General features: G+C 37.4%; 1 protein-coding gene across 1 annotated transcript in view; it reads left to right on the forward strand.

The window, feature by feature from the left end:
* Positions 1-22,821, forward strand: part of SCN9A (sodium voltage-gated channel alpha subunit 9) — a 185,835-nt gene that overhangs the window by 46,023 nt on the left and 116,991 nt on the right. The gene's annotated exons all lie outside the window — the stretch shown is intronic.

Below are 22,821 nucleotides of genomic sequence, written 5' to 3' on the forward strand. Positions count from 1 at the left end.
TGGCAAATCATGACTAGAGCCTAGGGAGATTACTGACGCCATAAACAAGAGTGTCAATTTGTTAAGTCAACAACAGGAGTCACTGTGTACTTACTCCTCATGTGGTATCTGTCCTTTATGTGTTGTCCAATGTGAAGCAATGCTATAACTAGTACTCAAACAGTATTTTACACTTTGTGTTTCTGTGTGGGTGCAAACTGATGAAATCTTTACTTAATATATACTAAATCGATCTTCTGTATATAAAGATAATTGAAAATGAATCTTGATGTGAATGGAATGGGAGAGGGAACAGGAGATGGGAGGGGTGCGAGTGTGCGGGTGGGAGGGAAATTATGGGGGGGAGCCATTGTATTCCATAAACTGTACTTTGGAAATTTATGTTTACTAAATAAAAAAAAATAATATATCAAGGGAAAAAAGAATATAATGAAACAAATCAGTAATGTAAAGAAATCAATTAGGTAATGTAAACAAAACAAAGCAAGTAGAGCCACAGGAAGAACTAAGTTGTTCTCCTCACCCTCCCTCTCCTTCTCCTCTTCCCCTTCCTTCCCCTCTCTCCCTCCCCTCTCCTCTCCCTCCTTCTCCTTCTCCTCCTCCTCCTTCTTTGTGAAAGGGTAAGAAAGTTCATGTTTACTTATGGCTTATTAAGCTTCAAATGCCTATGAGACTGTGATGGATAAATTGAACTTGACCACACTGTGCCTGGATAACTGGTTACACACTCCTGCATGTGCCTGTCAGACTGTTCCCAGAAGACATCTGTATATAAACTCCAGTGCCCATAAGAACACAGCTGACACTCCATTAATCCCTAAAATTCTTCCTCTGAAATTCCTCCAATCCCTGAACCATGTATTTCTCCAAACTTTATTCCAGAAAGATTATGCCTCACAAGTTTAGTATTCTCCTGCTGGCATGCAAAAGGCTTGGATTTTTTTTCCTTTTTGTACTAGCTGTTGAGTTCAACTTATTGTTAGTTCACCAAGTAGCCATTATTTCAACAGTTCAACCTTTATTTACATTTAAATATGAGTTTGGACCCATGAGTGACAGTGACAAGGCTGTAGAGTCATTAAATTCAACCGTTTCAATTCTTGTGTTGATTGCAATTATCCAGTTTTATTTGTGCATATATAAACACCCAGATGTCAAAATGCAATATAAATTTCATTATAACTTTTATGAATAAAGGATATGTATTAAGCAGGAGAAACATTTTGAAGGTGTTTTTGTAGTATACAATTGTTCACTCAATATTTAAAATGGCAGAAAGCTATAAGCCATTTAAGCTTCTAATAATAAGCTATTAATAATAATAATAATAAGCTATTAATAGCCAAGCATGACACATACATGATTACTTTAACTTGGTCAAAGAAAACGATTAAATAGCATGTTTATTAAGAAAAATTTGGATGAAGACGATAAAGTGATCCCAATAGTAGTAGTTTCCGAGTATCACAAGCAAGCTTTAGCTCAAATGACCGAATGCATTGTTACCACAAGTTTTTATTCCAAATTGTGAGTGGATTTTTAAGTTCTACAGGAAAATATCTGCTGCAATAATAGGAAAAGTATGGCCCATTTAGTATCATAGAGATTGTTACAGATTAAATGTTTCACACTAGAGACATGAAAGCCCCTAATCACAAATTGGAAAATATATTTCTTGTGTAATATTTTTCTTGTGAAAAAGCCTTGTTTACAATGCTAGTGTAAAATCTCTTTTTTTAAAAAAAGAAACCAATTTAATGTAGTTCATAAATACAATTCTAAGAATATAATGATACTTCCTCTTTTTTCCTCCCTTGCTTCCACCCCCTCCCCCCTTCCCTCCTTCTTTCTCTCTCTCAATTGCTTTTTTCAGTTTTGAGATAAATTTTAACTTACAAAGATTTAATACTTCAGTCAACAAAGAGTTCAAGTAAAAAGTATAAGAACATAGTTCAGGTCGGTGCTGTGGCTCAATAGGCTAATCCTCCGCCTGTGGCACTGGCACACCAGGTTCTAGTCCCGGTCGGGGCGCCAGATTCTGTCCCGGTTGCCCCTCTTCCAGGCCAGCTCTCTGCTGTGGCCTGAGAGTGCAGTGGAGGATGGCCCAAGTCCTTGGGCCCTGCAACCCATGGGAGATCAGGAGAAGCACCTGGCTCCTGCCATCGGATCAGCGCGGTGCACTGGCCGCAGCGCGCCGGCCGTGGCGGCCATTGGAGGGTAAACCAATGGCAAAGGAAGACCTTTCTCTCTGTCTCTCTCTCTCACTGTCCACTCTGCCTGTCAAAAAACGAACAAACAAAAAAACAAAAGAAACATAATTCAGCAGGAATATAGGCACTGGCCATAAACAATATTCAAATGAAAAGATACCAATTTCCCTCATGTACAGTAAATTTTAAAATAATCACAGGTCTTTAAGGCTATAGTAGTATAACATTCTACTATTTGTTTTGTTTGACAATTGGCTTTGTTTGACAAAGATATAAAAAATTTTGATAAAAGTATGTTTTTAGCAATATTAATATGCTTTCTTTTCTTTGATTTTTTTTTTTTTTTAATTTTAGCCCCCACATACAAGGGAGAATGTCCAACATGTGACTCTCTGTGTCTGGCTTGTAATATCCTTTCTGAATCTCTTGAAACAATAGGATGTCTTTTAGAAGCCCTCTTAATTAGTTATTACAGAAAAACTAAAGTTGTTTTTACCAAGATAATACAAATATAAATTTGGTAGGTGTTGTATAAAGGTACAACATTGAAGCAGAACATTAGTGAATCTCAGGTTAGTCTAACTACATGTTACATGATACTTTTCAAAGAGCTTTTGATGTCCTTTATACGACAATGAAATTTCACAGTTATTCTCTTATCTTAGTATTTATTATGTTCAAACTGAACCATTAAAGAATTTTTATAATTCTTATTCAGTATATTTCAGTCCTCCTGCTTCTTAAGTCACTAACAAATGCAGTGGAGAGAATCTACAGTTTATCTGAAACATTGAAATCATATTTGAGTTCTGACAAAAAATAATATATGACTGTATTTTGAAATGGCCTTTATCCATTGCAGAGTTCGATTATTTTATATGGATGTAAGTAAATACTCTTCAAGCCTGGAACAAGTGAAATTATCATATGTAGTCAAAAAAGAAGGGGCTAAAATGCATACCAATGCTTTTTTTTAAAGATTTTTATTTATTTATTTGACAGGTAGAGTTACAGATAGTGGGAGAGATAGAAAGATAGAGAGAAAGGTCTTCCTTCCTTCCGTTCACTCCCCAAATGGCTGCAACAGCCGGAGCTACAGCAATCCGAAGTCAGGAGCTAGGTGCCTCCTCCTGGTCTCCCATGTGGGTACAGGGGTCCAAGCACCCAGGCCATCCTCCAGTGCCCTCCCAGGCTGCAGCAGAGAGCTGGATTGGAAGAGGAGCCACTGGGACTAGAACCCGGCACCCATATGGGATGCCAGCACTGCAGGCAGAGGATTAACCTAGTACTGTACTGGCCCCAATAATGCTCTTTTTTTGTCAGTGGACAATAGTTTAAGATATTTTTAAAAGGATTTATTTACTTATTTCAATGGCAGACTTACAAAGGGAGAAGAAGAGAGAGAGAGAGAGAGAGAGAGAGAGAGAGAGAGAGAGAGAGAGAGAGAAGGGAGGGAGGGAGGGAGGGAGGGGTCTTCTATCTGTCAGTTCACTCCGCAAATGGCTGCAACTGCCAGGGCTGGGCAGACCACAGTCCAGAGCCAGGAGCTTAATCCCAGTCTCCCACAATACAAGGGTGCAAGTTCTTGGGCCATCTTCTGATGCTTTCCCTGGTGCATCAGCAGGGAGCTGAATCTGAATCTGAATTTAGCAACCAGGACGAGAACCAGCGTCCACATGGGATGCCAGTGTTGCAGGACCACAACGCTAGCACATTGGACAATGTTTTAAAAAGTTGTAGGTACAGTTATACAACCTTATGCTGAAGAATGAAACAAGTTATATCATGAACGTTAGTCCCATTTACTACAACAAAAGAACAAGTCATAGAATTTTTAACTCTATCTCCACACTTGATCTTAGCCAAAAGGCTGAGAAGTGATAATTCTATCTCGATACATGATCAGAATTCCAATTTATGAGACTAAAATTCCTTCTCATTATAAACACTCAATGGACAAAAGAATGAAATAATTTGAATGTGAACAGTGTGGAAGATATATTACAGTGTAAATAAACTCTAACTCCAAGAAACTTCATAAACAAGCTCTGCAACACAAGGGGCTCTTTTTAAAATTTTTAAACAATTTATTTATTTATTTGAAAGGCAGCATTACAAAGAGGCAGAGGCAGAGAGAGAGAGAGAGAGAGAGAGAGAGAGATATCTTCTCCATCTACAGGTTCACTCCCTAGATGGCTGCAATGGCCAGAGCTGGGCTGATCCAAAGCCAGGAGCCAGGAGCTCTTCCAAGTTTCCCAAGTATGTGCTGGGGCCCAAGGACTTGGGCCATCTTCTACAACTTTTTCAGGCCATAGCAAAGAGCTTGATCTAAATTGGAGCAGCCAGATATTGAACTGGCCCCCATACGGGATGCTGGCACTGCAGGAAGTAGCTTTACCTGCTACACCACAGCACTAGCCCCAACACAAGGGGCTCTTAATAAAAACCAGATCTTTAAAGAAATATTCTGGAAGATATAGTTTAGATATTGATTATTTACTTCACATAAATAATGAATAAATTCTAGCAGTAAATATGGTCTATGCACATTTTCCCTTTTATCTTCAAAAATGCATAGGCATTAGAATTCATTAAAATTTGGGGCCTGCATTGTGGCACAGTGGTTTAAAGCTGCAGACTGCAACACAGAAATGCCCTGAGGGCATTGGTTTGAGTCCTGGCTGCTCCACTTCTGGTCCAGCTCCCTCATGTGCCGGAGAAAGCAGTAGAGGATGGCCCAAGTGCTTGGGGCCCTGCACCCACATGGGAGACCAGGAGAAGCTCCTGGCTCCAGCCTGGACTAGTCCCAGTCATTGCAGCTGTTTGGGGCATGAACCAGCAGATGGAAGACCTCTCCCTGTCTATACCTCTCTTTTTAACTCTGCCTATCAAATAAATAAAATAAATCTTAAAAAAGAAATTATTAAAATTTAACTGAATATATATTTTTATTTGCTGACAGCCTTACCTGGGGGAGGGGAGTATTTCTGTTTTGAGAACCACTGATCTAGACCAAGACCAAGCAGTTCAGTATACTTCTTTCTGTTATTTAATCCCTTTATTAATAATACTGTGTTTCGCCGGCGCCGGGGCTCACTAGGCTAATCCTCCGCCTAGCGGCGCCGGCACACCGGGTTCTAGTCCCGGTTGGGGTGCCGGATTCTGTCCTGGTTGCCCCTCTTCCAGGCCAGCTCTCTGCTGTGGCCAGGGAGGGCAGTGGAGGATGGCCCAAGTGCTTGGGCCCTGCACCCCATGGGAGACCAGGAAAAGCACCTGGCTCCTGGCTCCTGCCATCGGATCAAGAGCGGTGAGCCGGCCGCAGTGCGCCGGCCGCGGCGGCCATTGGAGGGTGAACCAACGGCAAAGGAAGACCTTTCCCTCTGTCTCTCTCTCTTACTGTCCACTCTGCCTGTTAAAAAAAAAATAATAATAATACTGTGTTTCTTGGGGCTGGTGTTGTGGAATAGTGGGTAAAGCTGCTGCCTGTGATGCCAGTATCCATATGGGTATCGGTTGGAGTCCCAGTTGCTCCACTTCCAATTCTGTTCCCTGCTAATGGCCTGGGAGAAGGAGTGGAAGATGGACAAGTACATGGGCCCCTGCCACTTACTTGGTAGACCTGAATGAAGCTCCTAACTTCAGCCTAGCCCTAGCCCTGACCATTTTGGCTATCTGGGGAATGAATTAGTGGTTAGAAGGTCTCTCTCTCTCTAACTCTGATTTCTAATAAAAAATCTTAAAAAATAATAATACTTGTGTTTCTCATACTATGTGACAGTACATTATATATATGTAACTTTAAGAAAATTTATTTTGTAAGTGGTTTAGAGTTCTGAAATTTGTTTTATTGTAGCCAATTGAAATCATCATTATTTATTTTGGGTTTATGATCCTGATAGATTAAAAAATGGGCTTGGGATTTGCTTCACGTCCTTTTCTATGATTCCATTTTTAATGGTTGAGTTTAATAATAAGGGAGATATAAGAGCAGTGTATTTAAATTATTTTTTTTTAGTTGCAAGAGACACAGATAAGGAGGAAGGTAGAGAGAAAGCGAGTGAGAGAGAGAACACTTCTATCTGCTGGTTCATTCCCCAAATGCATGCAACCACCTGGTTTGGACTGGACTGAAGCCAGAAGCCAGGAATTCAAACCAAGTTTCCCATATGGATGGCAGGGGCCTAATTACTTGAGCTATCACGCCTGCCGTCAAGGGTCTGCATTAACAGGATGCTGGAATTGGGAGCTGGAGCCAGGAATTGAACGTAAATACTCTAATATGGAATACAGGCATCTTAACTCACATCTTAACTGATAGGTTTAATGACCACCCAGAAAGCGAGTTTTAAGGACTGGATTCAGTCCACAGTAGAAGTTTTAACCTACTGATACTGCAGAAATAGTATTAGAAATTGTGGACAAAATAATTATATCTATTTTATAAACTAAGGAGTAATATAATATTGAATATAATATTGAAGTGAAATCTACATTTGAAGTATACATTATTTGTCTTTTAAAACAAGACTTCTGAGATTAAATAATTACTTTTCAAATAATTCAGAAGAAAGGCTTTAATCACTTAGCAAAGCTGTCATGGCCAAAATTAGCTTGTTTTGTTCATAACCTGTAGCAAGTCAAAGGTAATTTCTTATATTAACTAAGGATATTGGTTACAAACAAGGGAAATAAACACTTGCTATTGCAAACCAAAGATAGATTTATTGGATTCTTTGAAAGACTTTTGGAAGCCAGATGACCTGGGAAGGAAAATGAGCAGGATGCTATGAAGACCAGAGGCTGTGGCAGACCCATCTGGCCAGGACTGTGGACTCTGCTGCCACAACAGAACTCTACCACCATGCAAAGGAATTCAGCCTGACCTTCTGCATGTTGACTTCACTCCAGTTTCAAAGTAAATAAAAAGAGAATCCATTTGGAGAAGCTGAGGGGATGTGGCCTCACCACAGTGACAGAGATAGATAGAAAGGAAGAGTAGATTTCCATGGTAAAAGTTGGGCACTTAGGAAATACAATGGGAGATCCCTGTTCATCCCAGGTAAGAATTTTGAAGGAGGCATTGTGGTGCCAAGGGTTAAGCCACCGCGGTGATGCCAGCATCCCACATCAGAATGCCAGTTTGTTTCCAAGCTGCTCTGCTTCTGGTCCAGCTCCCTGCTAATGCACCTGGGAAGGCAGTAGAAGATGCCCGAAGTGCTTGGACCCCTGCATCCTTGGGGGAGATCAGAATGGAGTTCCTGGCTCCTGGGTTTGGCCAGGCCCAGACCTGTCTAATGCAGCCATTTGGAGAATGGGACCAACTCTCTCTGTGTCTCTGTCTCTCTCCCTCTCCCTTTCTCTCACTTTGCCTTTCAAATAAATAAATAAATCTTAAAAAATAAGATTAGATATTAGCAAAAAGTATTACACACATATGCACAAGCTTCAAAAGGTTCATGGACATTGGAATTAAATGATAAATGTTTTTGTTACAGAAAATCGGAAATCCATGCATAGGAGAGGGTATTCAAAATGTTCATAGAAAATTTCCTTATTAAAATAGCTATGCATAATTTTTTAAAATTTTACAATAAAATAAACATTTTTTAATTCCATTTTCCATAGATTTTGCAGTGCTTTTCAGAGTTGAGGGAGAAGAGAAAGATGTATTTACCTGTCTATAATTTGATTTTGGGTAAAATAATGAAGGAAATTCATATTTTATTATCTAATATTTGTCAGGTGATTTCAGTCAGGTTGAATGAATGGTTAAAATGACCATACCTGTGTACTTGAAGGAGAAAGTCATTTTGCCAGTTTAACTTTCAAATAGTGTCATCTTCCACTTAAGTGCCATCTAGTGGCAGTGAATAGTGTTCGCAGCTCCACCAAGGTAATAAATAATTTGTGATGTTTTTCTAACCTGTGAAGTTGTAATTCTCTACTTTAGATAATTCCCAAGTAAATTAGATTTAACTTTGTTTCTTCTCTAATTTGAGGAGTGAACTATGAAATTGTATGTTATGAAGAAATGAATGCAGAAGATAATGCACTAACCACATTTTTATGTTCAACAAAAGCAGCACTTGGCGTTTTGTTTTGTTTGTCATTGAATTCCCGGATGAGTTCTGACATACAGTGCCTCCTCATACTCTTTTTTATTCCAGAAAAAGAAATAAAAGGAGAAAAATAAAATTTTCATTAGTTTCAGAAGATATTAATACCTATGTAGAAAACATACTTGATAAACTAGAAATGAGAAATAAATTGAGATCATTGGATATAATCAAATGACTAGCAGTTATCAACTAGAATATATGTGTTTTTGAAAAAAAGAGCATCATTCAAATTAGCACCAAAAACCTGTGTAGTATTTAGAATTGCTTTGACCAACAATACACAAAGCCTTATGTAGGAAACTTTAAAACTAATCGAGGGCAGAGAAGATTATCTACATCATGTTTTCAGGTGTGAAGATATTATAAAGGTATAAATTCTTTATAAACTAATGTATAAATTACAGTTGGATACTTGAGAAAATTAGTAAATAGAAAGAATAGACGTTCACATGTGAGTAAGTCTGCTATAAGTAAACAGAAAATGAGAAGACTTGTCTCAATATGCACTAAGACATACTGTAAGACTAAGACCGCAAGAAATCTTTGAGGGGGGTGAGGAAGGCTACCTTAAGTAATGTTTCGAAATTATTAAAATAAACCAAGTTTAACATTTCTGTTTAATGAAGAAAAAATAGTTGACACAGCTAATAGTGAGATGACAGAGAAGATATTTCAATTGTGAAACTGATGGTGTTGTACAAGGAACACCTGCTAATCGATAAATTATAGCAATCAAATATAAAATGGCACAAAGATGATAATTGACTGGAGAATGCTGATTCGCCTAATAAATGACTTATTTTTACCTGTTAGTCTAGTTTAAGTTAGAAAACTCAGTAATACCAAGTGTTGATGGGAGATTAAAAAAAACACCTCCATATACTACTAAACCAATTACGTGTGTGTGTTCCCCAGTACTCAGCAATTGTGCTGCCGGGATAGATTATCAGTAAATTTTTACATAACTCCATTAAAAGAGATACATTGAATGTACTTCAAGAAGTTTGTGAAAAATGGAAATACAACATTTTAAAATCCACTTAGTTTTTTTTTCATAATAGGCATTTTCATTAACTTTTAAAAACATTCTCACATGCATGAATTTCAATGCATTTTTGCCCCCAACTAAACTGAGCTTATTTACATTTTCCACCAAGGTTTGAAATAGCCTTGTGCAATTTATTTGTGATGGTGACAAAAGTGAGTTGACTGAGGAATTAATAATGTTTAAGCTAGGAGAAGTCTTTGCAATATTTTCACATTGTTATTTTTTGGTAAGATTTACAAAAGTGACTTTTTTTTTTTTGGCTATTACCACAATATCCCACCTGCCAAGTAATGTTGGAATACCTAGGGACATATTTGGTTTGCAGCAAGGAGGAATGGGGTTGACGATATTTGGGGGTTTGGTTCCAGGGCTCCCATGGTTATAAAAAATAATCTGTGGATACTGAAATTTTGTAGATAAAATGGCATGCAAATAACCTATGCAAATCCCATAGTGTACTTTAAATAAACTGCAGGTTATGTATAAGACCTAATACAGTGTAAGCTTATATAAATCGTTGCTAAGCTGTATTGATTGAGAAATACTGACAAGTTAAAAGTCTGTATGTGTTCTGTAGCGATGCGATTTTTTTCCAGTTTTTTCCTATCTTTGCTTGGTTGAGACATATTGATGTGGGGTCCCCACAATGGAAGGCCAACTGTACATAAAGTGTGAGTCCATTGGGGTGCATGTATATGATCTGTAGCCACTTCTATGAACATTTATCATGGACGCAGTTATAACAGCATTCATAGCTATGCAGACCAAATACTGTTTTCAGCTCTTTCCGGGAATCTTGTTAGAGAAAAAACTTGCCTCCTCAGTATCTGAAATTGTGATTGTGCAGGTGGTTTTCTAAAGTTATTTATATTTTCTTCCTCACTATGTTTATACATGGGATATTCTGACCACAAGTGCCAACGTGGAATTTTCCCTTATGAGCAGTATTATAAACTTTCTAATTTACACAAAACAGCTACAATGAATTCCAAAGTACGCCTCAAGGTTTTCATTGAGAAATACTTAAAATTGTGACATTTTATTCATAAACATGATAAAGTGCAAAAGTAATATTATTGGTTAACAAGTACAATTAGGAGAGATACATACTTTCGTAATCATGTCTTGCTTTTTGTACTGACAAACTAAGAGAAAATTAGTGTAATATGAAACAAAAGTTGTAATGATGAGCAATGAAATCAACAGAAATTATTAATAATATTTACCAATAAAATATAAGTGTTTTGTCATACAAGAAACAAAAGTAACAATATTTCACCAAAAAGTGCATTTCTTATATAAATATGTAAACTTTTGACAATCCAGTTACTAAAGATGAGTGAATCATGTGAATTTTTTAGGAAAAAGGATTTAGATTCCTTCCTTATTTCTCATGAAATAACCAGCTACCTTGAGATAAGATAAAACATATAATCATAAATGAAGATATTAGTGACAAAGTGGTTGTTGAGTGCTGTCAATTCAGAGTATTTGAGATGTAAAATATTGATATCTTACAGTTCATATATTAAGGGAGCTTAATGAAGGTTTCCCTATATTTGACAATATTATTAACATATGACATCTCACTATAAATAACAAGTTGTGAAATTTGAAGAAATTTGGTCACTTTCAGTGATACACATACATTACAATTAGATGTGTTAAAGAAAATTGTGTTACTCCTTCTATTACAAAATTGTTGCCATGTGAAGAGGTGACAATGAAGCCAAAAGTTGAGTAAAGTATTAAAGAGTTTTTATAGGGAGTAAATTAGCAAAAATGTTGTAATGTTTGGTATTTGTGATATTGGTAGTCTTTTAAATGAGCATGAAAAATTCATTTAATTTATGTTCTTATTTTAAATATATATTCACTTTTTTATCTAATTTGGAAATAGATTTTTGTTTTTATTTTTTCTCAAACCACTGTCCCAGCTGAACAAACAGAAGCCCATAAAACCTGGATCTATGTTTGAGTCAGATGGGGTCAGATGGTGGCTAGGTGTTCCCACTAAGAAAACAATCAAGTTAAATGCTTGATGATATGAACATTATACAGCAGTTAGAAATACAAATTAAATGTATTTATAGGAACTTGGTTGCTATATGTAACAAAAACTATAATACTTAATAAAAAGGGAGAAATAAATGAAAGAGAAGAAATGAGGTATATAATACAAATTTTATGCAAATTAAAGATACATGTATCCAAGGTGATAGTCAACATTCAAAAAAGGAAAAGATATACATAAAACACATTAGAATGATTGTTCAAGGCTGGAAATGAGAAGGGGTGGAGTGGTAGAAAATGGGATATGGGGATGATAAAAGTTATAGAGAAGCTGGTCCTTGATGACAACAAGCTGTGAACTGGAATTTAACTCTTGAAAATTGGGGTTAAATTTATATTTATGAAATTAATGAAGTTTGCATACCTTAAATAAGTGGTTTCAGGGAAAAATCTATAAAATACAGGAACTTTGATTGGTAATATCCACAATGAAGCTAAAAGTTGGTTTAATCTTTACCAAAAATAGTTTTATGCAACCTTTTTGTTCAGAAAGTAAGAGAGCAGTGAAGAGAATCAGACTGAGGATAAAGCTAAAAATGGTGGAAAAAAAAAAAAAACATTCCCTGGCTCATAGCAAACAATTAACAGTCTTAGGAACAAAGAATCACAGCAGAAAGGACTGCAGGGGATATAAGTTGTGTTGCAGAACAGCTACCTTTGACTTGGCTTCCCTTCTGCCTAAAATCTTTCTCCTTAACTTCAGGTCAGGTGCCTTTTCTGGGTGTTCTAATGCTCCCAGAGGAGAGGTGTATTGCAATTGTTTACCTGCCTGTATTCCCCTGTAGGCTGGAAGTCCCAGAGGACAAGGACCAACACTGCCTGCTCTGTATTTGTGTTGGTTATACCTGGCAATTTACAGTCACTTTAAAGATATTTACTGTTGTCACAAAAACAAAATGTGAGATGATGACTAGGTTGCTTTACCACAGTAACTTTTTTTTACCACCTATATGCATTGCATAACATCACTTGTAAACCTTAACTATGCAAAATATAATTTACTGGGACAGACATTGGGCCCGGGAGTTAAGACGCTGCTTAAAAATGCTCACAGAGTACTTGGGTTCACTTCCTGCCTCTGGCTTCCTGTGAATGCAGACTCTTGCAGGGATCACTCGAGTATTAGGTTCCTGCCACCCCCCAGGGAAGACCTGGAAGGCAGTTTTAGCTTCCAGCTTCCATCCTTACCAACACTTTGCCATTGGAGGCATTTGGAGGGTGGATTAGTGGGTGTCAGATCTCTCTCTCTCTCTCTCCCCCCTCCCTTCCTTAACTACCTCACTACCTCACTACCTCTCAAATAAGTAAATAGAAATTATTTCAAAAATACTTGTCGATGAATAAATAAAATGGAATTAGGTTATTAAAGGGATGCCAGTTTTATAGGATTTCACCCTTATAATCATTCGTAGAACTTGTTGAAGGGTAATCTTAAAATGAGGATTACTTTCGTTTTGTTTTAGTAATCTGAACATAAGGAATGAAAAATATCTAGGTCTTCTTACTGTAACCTTGTGAGGTTTCATAAAAAAAAAAAAAAACCCTGCAGTGTACTGTAATTCTTCTAGAAAGCTATTAAGCTATTGTGATGTTATTAAAGCCGGCGCCGCGGCTCACTAGGCTAATCCTCCGCCTTGCGGCGCCGGCACACTGGGTTCTAGTCCCGGTCGGGCTGCTGGATTCTGTCCTGGTTGCTCCTCTTCCAGGCCAGCTCTCTGCTGTGGCCAGGGAGGGCAGTGGAGGATGGCCCAAGTGCTTGGGCCCTGTACCTGCATGGGAGACCAGGATAAGTACCTGGCTCCTGCCATCGGATCAGCGCAGTGCGCCGGCCGCAGCACGCCAGCCGCGGTGGCCATTGAAGGGTGAACCAACGGCAAAGGAAGACCTTTCTCTCTGTCTTTCTCTCTCTCACTGTCCACTCTGCCTGTCAAAAAAAAATATATATATATATATATATACAAAAAATGAATTTTAATACAATTAATAGTAGTGCAAATAATCAGCTACTAGCAATTTGAGATCATTTTCTTATTACTTTTTAGTGTTAAAGGGTCTTTCAAAATAAATGATTTCAAAATAAATAATTATTTTAAAGATTTTATTTATTTTATTTGAGAGTTAGAGTTACAGACAGTGAGAGGGAGAGACAGAGAGAAAGGTCTTCCTTCCATTGGTTCACTCCCCAAATGGCTGCAACGGCTGGAGCTGCACCTGTCCGAAGCCAGGAGCCAGGCACTTCTTCCTGGTTTCCCATGTGGGTGCAGGGGCCCAAGGACTTGGGCCATCTTCTGCTATCCCAGCTGGATTGGAAGAGGAGCAGCCGGGACTAGAACTGGCGCCCATATGGGATGCTGGCGCAGCAGGCGGAGGATTAACCCACTGTACCATGGCGCCGGCCCCCAAAATAAATAATTTTTATACTAAAGTATACATTAAGGAAACCATGGAAAGAGAAAACATTAGATTTACTTGTTTTTAACCCTGAGAAAAAGTAATTACTTTTGCAATAAAGCTACTGAAATGATGTGTACTGAAAAAATTGAAAATCAAGATAAAATTAAGGGGAATCTAGTTTGTTTATATAAACAAAGCTGGTTCAAGAAAAATGTAAAGACTGAGATTCATTTATGCATCTTACTCGACAGGGTTTTAAAATATATAAAACAGAATCACATCACTTTGTGTAGTTATTTTGGCCTTTGCACAGTCCATTTGTCCATGTGTACACAGACACCAATTCTGATATTCTTTAGTTGCACTTCCACTGCTTTAAGAACCTCCTTTCATGAAGAACTCAGTTTGAGTTTTCTAAAGAAACTTCAAAAAATAATTTCACACTCATATTCTCAACTTTCAAAGTGTAGCATGCATTAGAGAGCGGGACATCCAGCTTCCCAGTTGGGACCTTTGAAACGGATTGAAAATGAGTGATGTTGAGAAAGGCAAGAAGATTTTTGTTCAGAAATGTGCCTAGTGTCACACTGTGGAAAAGGGAGGGTAGCACAAGATAGGAGCAAATCTCCATGGTCTGTTTTGGTTGAAGACAGATCAGGCTGTTGGATTCTCTTACACAGATGCCAGCAAGAACAAGGACATCACCTGTGGAGAGGGTAATATGATGGAGTATTTGTAGAATCCCAAGTAATACATCACTGATCCAAAATTGTCTTTGCTGGCATTAAGAAGAATGAAAGGGCAGACTTGATAGCTCATCTCAAAAAAAGCTACTAATGAGTAATATTTGGCCTTATTAAAAAAAGGAATACCTTGTGACTTTTTTTTTATGTGCACCATAATTTAATTCTGATAGATCAGAATTCAGATCATGAATAGCTGACAGAATATTTTTGTTTGACAGTCCTTATTAAATAAGATTGCCTTCTGTGGTTAAATAAATATGACTGAGTTTATTGAAATTTTGGAGGAAATTCCAGTTCAGTGAATGCCCTCACTATTTTCTCCTTCTAAGGATATGATTTGACTTAACTAATAATGTTCAACTTTTTGCAAAAATTGTGAATGCCATCCCAAAACCCTCTGGGAAATTAGGTTTATATTTAAATATTGGAGAAATCTCTTCACTGTCTCAGAATCGAGCAAGACTCATGTTATGGTTTGTGTCCTCTACCTGCTAATGGCAAGAGCTGTAGATAGGTAGAAATGTCTACTTCATATTTCTGGTCTTAGCTCTGTCAATATAATTGGAATTTCCTGTATTTAAACCACTGCCCTTTACCAATTGAAAGGCATTTCAGTGTGGTTTGTGTATATCAAATAAAGGATATTTAACACTTATCACATTTTATAGATGACCTTTAAGTCAGGTGCTTTGAAAGTCAGCATGACCAGATAGAGTAACAACTTAAACTCCACTTTTGAATTCTTTACTGTCTTAGACTAAGTTATAATGCAAGATTATCTATTAGCAGCTATTTGGAAGCACATAAAATTGAGGAACTAGTGTATATTTGTGTTTAGTGATGGTGCTTTTGCCAACTCATTAGAAGGACTAAGGTTGAGGAGATACACCATCAGCACAAAATTTCTGAATTATGTGATCAAAAGACTTAAGAGAATTAGAAACAAAATTACAGATATAAAAAGTGTAACATACAGTCCATGTATCACTTAACAGAGAGGATATACCCTGAGTAGGCCATCTTGTTAGTTGATTTTGTTGTGCAAGACAACATTCTTATACAAAGCAAGAAGGCTGGCCGGCGCTGCGGCTCACTAGGCTAATCCTCCGCCTTGCGGCGCCAGCACACCGGGTTCTAGTCCCGGTCGGGGTGCCGGATTCTGTCCCGGTTGCCCCTCTTCCAGGCCAGCTCTCTGCTGTGGCCAGGGAGTGCAGTGGAGGATGGCCCAGGTGCTTGGGCCCTGCACCCCATGGGAGACCAGGAGAAGCACCTGGCTCCTGCCTTCGGATCAGCGCAGTGTGCTGGCTACAGTGGCCACTGGAGGGTGAACCAACGGCAAAAGGAAGACCTTTCTCTCTCTCTCTCTCTCTCTCTCTCTCTCACTGTCCACTCTGCCTGTCAAAAAAAAAAAAAAAAAAAAAAACACACCCCAAAAAAAACAAAGCAAGAAGGCTATGATGTCATTCAACGAAATTATGAGACTACTGTCATGTAACTTTTCCATCAGTGATCAAAATGTTCTTGTGTGATACAAGACTATACTTAAAGAAATATGTGTATATCATAAATATACAGGTCAATGGATATTCACAAATGAATCATTCCACATAACCAGTACTTAGAGAAAAACACAGAGCCCTCTCCTTCTTTTCCCAGTAGTATTCTGGATTACAAGGGAACACACAAATTACAAAATCAGCAGTTGCTCTACTTTGTTGTAAGCATTAGTTCAGGATACTTTACCCTCTAGGATTTCACAATCTTAGAAGTTGCCAGAGATGTATAATTTTCAGTTGGATAAAGGAGGCTATTTTGAATGGACAGTTGTTTTGTAGTGACATTTAGGGTGATCCCCCTCTTCAGAGATTGCTCTTCAGTTTTACTGATGAGGGATGAAAGCTGAGTAGAGTTATCAGGGCCACTGGGGCTGGGGAGAGTTATCCTGGCTAAAACTACCTTTCTAGTGATATGAATTGGATGAATCCATTGTGAAGACAGGTAGCTAGTTGATAAATAGGGTTAAATTATTTTCACTTCTGAAGCCATTTTAAGGAAATATATTAACAAATTTAAATGTTGTATTGAGAAAACAGAGGATTTTATTCATATTTATAAATGCTGACTGGATTCCCATCTCCTCAATCTATACCTTAGATAATTTTTAAGAAACAAGTAATATAATCATTACACAAATTCCTAAATACAATTGGCTACAGCCAATTTTTATTTTACTGCTCCCAGACTGGAAAGAGGATAAGATAAAACATCAATGGTAGAATGATTGTCAATATGAAATTTGTAGTATTTTCAAGAGGGATAAATACATATTCAGGAAGTGTTTTTGTAGGGTCTGCCAAGATTAAGCTGCCTCACTCCGTGAGGTGCAACACATTGTGTTTATTTTGATCAAAACAAAACCAAAATTTCGAGAAAGCAAAGTAAAGTTTAGTCAAGGGATTTCACAAACATTTTATAACATGTTAAATTTTTGGTGCTAACAATATTTGGACGTTATCCAAAGTTTTTCCATCCTTCAACCTGAAGTTGAAAATCTTTAGTATCCAAAGAATCCCAGGCTATAAGACTTAGATGTCATTTAAGCTGAAGTACAAGTTAGACTCATGTTTGTTTTAACACTCTTGTACAACTAAAACAAACAAACAAACAAAAAACAGTATTTCAGATGGTACATCATGATTGTGGCATATGTTGATAAATAATGATGAATTTGTTGATGTATGATGTTCCATAAAAAAGAAAGAATAAAAGAAGCATCAGGAACTTAGGTGTACTTGGCAATTTCTGCAAGCGCCTTTCAAAAGTAATAAGGGCATATATTTAAGCATACCCAGGATAGCCCTAGTTTATGTCTGCTGTCTTGGTCTCATATGGTGTAGCATTTATTCTTGGTAGAAAAATTATCCTCATCTACCCATAAATACTGTCATCCTACCAAGGATATAATCATATGTATAGATGTTACTATGATAGCTAGGTTACAGATATCAGTTTCCTTCCTACAAAGGTATTAACAGGAAGTGTTCATGTCAATAACTTGATTTTTTTTTATATATACTTTTTTTTAATTTATTTAATGAGCATAAATTTCCAAAGTACAGCTTCTGGACCACAATAGCCTCCCCCCCCCCCCCCCCCGTGTCTTCCCTCCCATCCACAACGCTCCCCTCTCCCACTCCCTCTCCCCTTCCCCTTCACATCACAATTAATTTTCAATTATCTTTATATACAGAAGATCAATTTAGCGTATGTTAAGTAAAGATTACCACATTTTGCTCCCACACAGAAACATAAAGTGTAAAATACTATTTGAGTACTAGTTATAGCATTAATTAAACACCTAAGAGTAATTGTGTATTAATTACAGAGCTCAACCAATAGTTTTAAGTAGAATATAAAATGCTTCTTTTGCATTGTTGTGGCTTCCCCCCAGCCTGCCTCCCTCCCGTGGCCCTCCCCTCACCCACTTCCTCTCCCCTCCCCCCCCTTGATCACGTTTCATTTTCGGTTACCTTCATATACTGAAGATCAATTTAGTATATACTAAGCAGGGATTTCAACAGGTTGCACTCACACAACCGAACCAGGTATAGGGTATTGTTCGACTAGTAGTGTTGTTTTTGAGTTTCATAGATAAACATATTAAGGACAGAGATCCTGCGAGGGGAGCATGAATCCAGTGAGTGACTCCCGTTGTTGGTTTAACAATTGACACTCTTATCTATGATGTCAGCAATCACCCGAGGCTCTTGCTATGAGCTGTCTAGGCTATGGAAGCCCCTTGAGTTCACCAACTCTGAATTTGTTTAGTCAAGGCCATATCACAGTGGAGGTTCCTTCCTCCCTTCAGAGAAAGGCGCCTCTCTCCTTGAAGGCCTGATCCTTCTGCTGGAGTGTTGTTCACCAAGATCCTTCATTTAGATTGTTTTTTGCCACCGTGTCATGGCTTTCCATGCCTGAGAGTCATGTCAGTAACTTGAAACAACAGATATGTCCTTTAATTACAATTTGTTGCCGATATGGATATTATTATTTTCCCATATTGTCTGCAGACTCAGTCTTCTTATCTTTCACTTTCCTATCTAAATTGTAGAGCTACTCAATGACTAAACTGTTTCCTATTGTTTGAATGTTTCAGCTTTATCTTTTGTGCTATTCCCATGCAAGGTCTTTGTCATTTCAATATTCTACTCATGTGCTGAGCTGCAAGTGGGAAGGAGCCCAGTATTTCTTGCAGTGCTAAGGTGCAGATCCTAGCCTCTAGATCCACTTAGTCTCATGGACTAGGGTTTTCCTTCAGAAGCTATAGAGTAACAGATCATACTAAAATGGAAGCTTATCTTTCTCATCTCTCCTGATGATGTCTTTCTCTTTTATTGTGGAATTTTAGATGTTCTGTGTAGAAGAGGTATGAGAGAGCTGTTGCTGTACATGGGAGAGGATTTTAAAATGGCGTGATGACGAAAGGGGCTTTGATGGCTTTACACTGTGGTTAATCTCCAAGGTGGAGCTCTCTGTTGTATGGCTCTGATTGACAGTACAGGTGTTTGAACATGAGTGAAATGTGAATTTGAGTGAAATGTGTTTCTTTCATCTTAATGTTACCCATGGTTTCCAAAGCAACACAACCCCCCCCCCCCCAAACTGTCCCTTAACAGCATCATTGACAAAATGTGATAAAGGCTTAATTTAAAAACTTTGCAGGGGCTGGCACTGTGGCTTAGCCTGTAAAGCCACCACATGCAGTGCCTGCATCCCATATGGGCGCTGGTTCGAATCCCTGCTGCTCCACTTCTGATCCAGCTTTCTGCTATGGCGTGGGACAGCAGTAGAAGACTTCCCAAGTCACTGGGCTCCTGCACCCACGTGGGAGACCCATAAGAGGCTCCTGGCTCCTGGCTTTGGATTGGTGCTGCTCCATCCATTGTGGCCAACTGGGGAGTGAACCAGCAGATGGAAGACCACTTTCTGTTTCTGCCTCTCCTTCTCTCTCTTTGTAACTCTTCTTTCAAATAAAATAAATAAATCTTTTTAAAAAATAACCTTTATAAAATTTAAGCATGCGTATCAGTATCAACCGAGTTCACGTGTTTTCATTCTAAAAGAAAACACAGAGAATCACTTTCAGATGTATTTTTTATCCTACTGAGTCACAGTGATTCTCAAGTATAATTAGCAGTCATTGTGACTCCATTCTAGTTCTTTGTTTATAAACTGTAAGCTCATTCCTAACCTAAGAGAATGCATTTATAGAAAACTATCCTCCCAAGCATAATGACTTAAAAACTTGAGCAGCATTTCTAACGGGTCTCTTATTTGGTCTATCAGAGCTATTTTGTACTGTGTAAAATATAGTTTTATGTTAATTATAACCCATTTTAATAGTAGTTCAAGTTTTAAGTCTATTACCACTTATTTATGTTATAGATAACATGGGTAATGGTAATATATTTACTTGATAAATTGAAATTCACCAAGACGTTCTTAACTTTTCACAATAATAATGGAATTCTACATCTGTGATTTCTCTTTATCTAAATAAACTTTTCTGTCTTAGAATAGATTTATGGAAAAATTGTGCAGATAGTAAGCAGAGTTCTCATATATTCTGTACCTAGTTTTCCATTTATTAATAATAAATATAGTATAAGTTCACAATTAATGAAGCCTTATTGGTAACCATTATTATTAGGTAATGCCACTTTTCTATTAAAACTTACTTAGTTTTCCCATAACATTATTTTTCTCTTTCAAAATCGCATCCCGGATACCATGCTACATTTAACCGTCGTGTCTCCTTAGGCATTTATAGGTTGTGGCAATTTCTCTGGCTTTCCTTGTTTTTGACAACCTTGCCAATTTGAGGGAGTAAAAGACAGGCAATGTGTAGAATGTTCCTGAGTTGTGATTTGTCTAATTTTTTCATAATTAGACTGAGGTTCTTTGTTTTGGGGAGAAGTATCACATAAAGAAAGCACTTTATAGTAATAAATTATATTAACATGAATTATCATGTGTTGATGTTACTTTGATTTATTTTAAGACTTTTTAAAGGCTTGTGTACTGATTTTGTGTCACACTAAGAATACTTTAAAAAAACAAATAGTGTTGTCAAAATTTCACCTGTGGGGGGAAAGTCATCACTGTTTATTTCCAGAGAATTAACATATTCAAGGCACTTTTTCATTTGACAACTGTGAGTATCAATAACAAGTTCTATTTTGCTTTTCATTTTTTCACTATCTTAAATAGTATAGGTCTGGCCCATTTTCCTTCACATTGTGGCAGATTTTCAAAGTGGTTTCTCAGACCAACTTTATGTTAGTAGACTTTTAATTATCTACAGGTAAGAGAATCAATTATGCAATACAAAGGACAGCCTGAGATTTGTATACAGTTGTGTGAGTATTTAACTACTTTGCTACTCCTTGACATAAGGAAATAGCATAGTTTAGTCCCTTTTATGACATGATAAAGAAACAAGACATCCAAACATTGCTTTTTTTTTTTTTTTTTTTTTTTTTTTAAGATTTTATTTACTTGAAAGGCAGAGTTGCAGAGATGCAGAAAAAGAGAAGTCTTCCATCTGCTGGTTCATTCTCCAAAAAGCTGTCCAAAGGCAGGAACCAGGAACTCTTCCAGGCCTCCCAAGTGGGTACAGGGGCCATCTTATACTGCTTTCCCAGGCCATATCAGGGAGCTGGATCAGAAGTGGAGCAGGCGGAACTAGAACTGGCACCCATATAGAATGCCAGCACTGCAGTAGGCGGCTTTATCTGCTATACCACAGCACCAGCCCCCAAACATTACTTTCTATAAGAAATGCTGAAAGTTACCAAATAAAATTTAATGTTTAAAGGAGATCTACATAAATATTTTTTAATATTTACACATTTCATATATGAGACAAACTGTTAATAATTACAAAAGTACAATTCATATAAAATTACATGGACATAGTATGCACATCTTCTATTTGAACCACATTAGAGTTAGTACTTTGGCCCTAATAAATTGTTTGGGGACTGGTGTTGAAGCACTGATATTTGGCACCTGTTGTGTGGGCCAGAAGGTAATAGAAGTCATTGAGAATGTCTCTAGTCTGAGATAATGGGCACAGCCCACATTTATACCTCTAGTTGTTTACATAAGAATGGGTGTTGGGGGTTCACTTCAATGATTTCTGGGAGATGCACAATTTGGACTTAAACTTCTAGGGGTCCACACCTCATCCTGTAGGTTCTTCCTTTTTGAGAGCTCTTCATAGAACCCTGAAGACTACAGGAAACCTCTCATGCAGTTTCTGATAACTCTTCCTGATACTCAACTCCAAGAATATAGTTTTCAGAACAACATGTTAAGAGCCATACCAGGCACTCAGAATCCCTCAAATTTTCCAGAGTCTGGTATTTCTTTGTGTGAAGAAAGGGCTCCTTCTTGAACTCTGTTCAGAGACTCTGTTAATGATACTTAGATCAGAATGTGACTGACCCAAGTCTTGCAATTCATTTCCTTTTAAACCTGTTCAGAAATATTGATTCAACTTTAAAAAAGAAAAAAAAAAGTCCTAGTGATAGTTCTTGTGCCACATAACTGTCTAAAATAGATATATTTAAATTTTCTCAGGAAGTTCTAAACAACAAAGTAAAATAATGACAATTGATTTAAATCAAAGAAATTCAAAAGCAATCTCAGCCCTGAGTAATCAACATTCATTCATGGGATACTTTAAAATGTCCAGTAACACATTTTACAAAGTAACTGTAATGTTAAAAATGCTTGCAGAGTTTTAGACTTAGAGGAGTTACACAACTAGCATGTCCAAGATCACACAGCTAATGAAGGGTGAACACAGCATTCAAATGCCATGTTTTCTAGCTCTGGAGCTTTTTAAAAAAGCACTCATATTCTAAATAAAATCTCTGTTTAATAATATACATACCTGTGAAATGTTCATGCTTAAGAGGTTAATAAATTCGTGTAAGTTGAAATTGGTACATACTTCAAAATCTTCATGGAAAATGGAATTAGAAGTTGTTTATTCTTGTGTAAAAGAATTTGGAATCCATGCATTTGAGGGATTTAAAAACAGTACACGGAAAATGAATATTATGAAAACACTGAATTTCAAATTGCTTGCACAAAAAATAAATATGTTTTATTTTCCAAAGACTTATTGAAATATCCTTGTATCTTCAAGTTTAATGTAATTA

This window comes from Oryctolagus cuniculus, chromosome 3 (assembly GCF_964237555.1).
Source record: "Oryctolagus cuniculus chromosome 3, mOryCun1.1, whole genome shotgun sequence".
NCBI lineage: Eukaryota > Metazoa > Chordata > Mammalia > Lagomorpha > Leporidae > Oryctolagus > Oryctolagus cuniculus.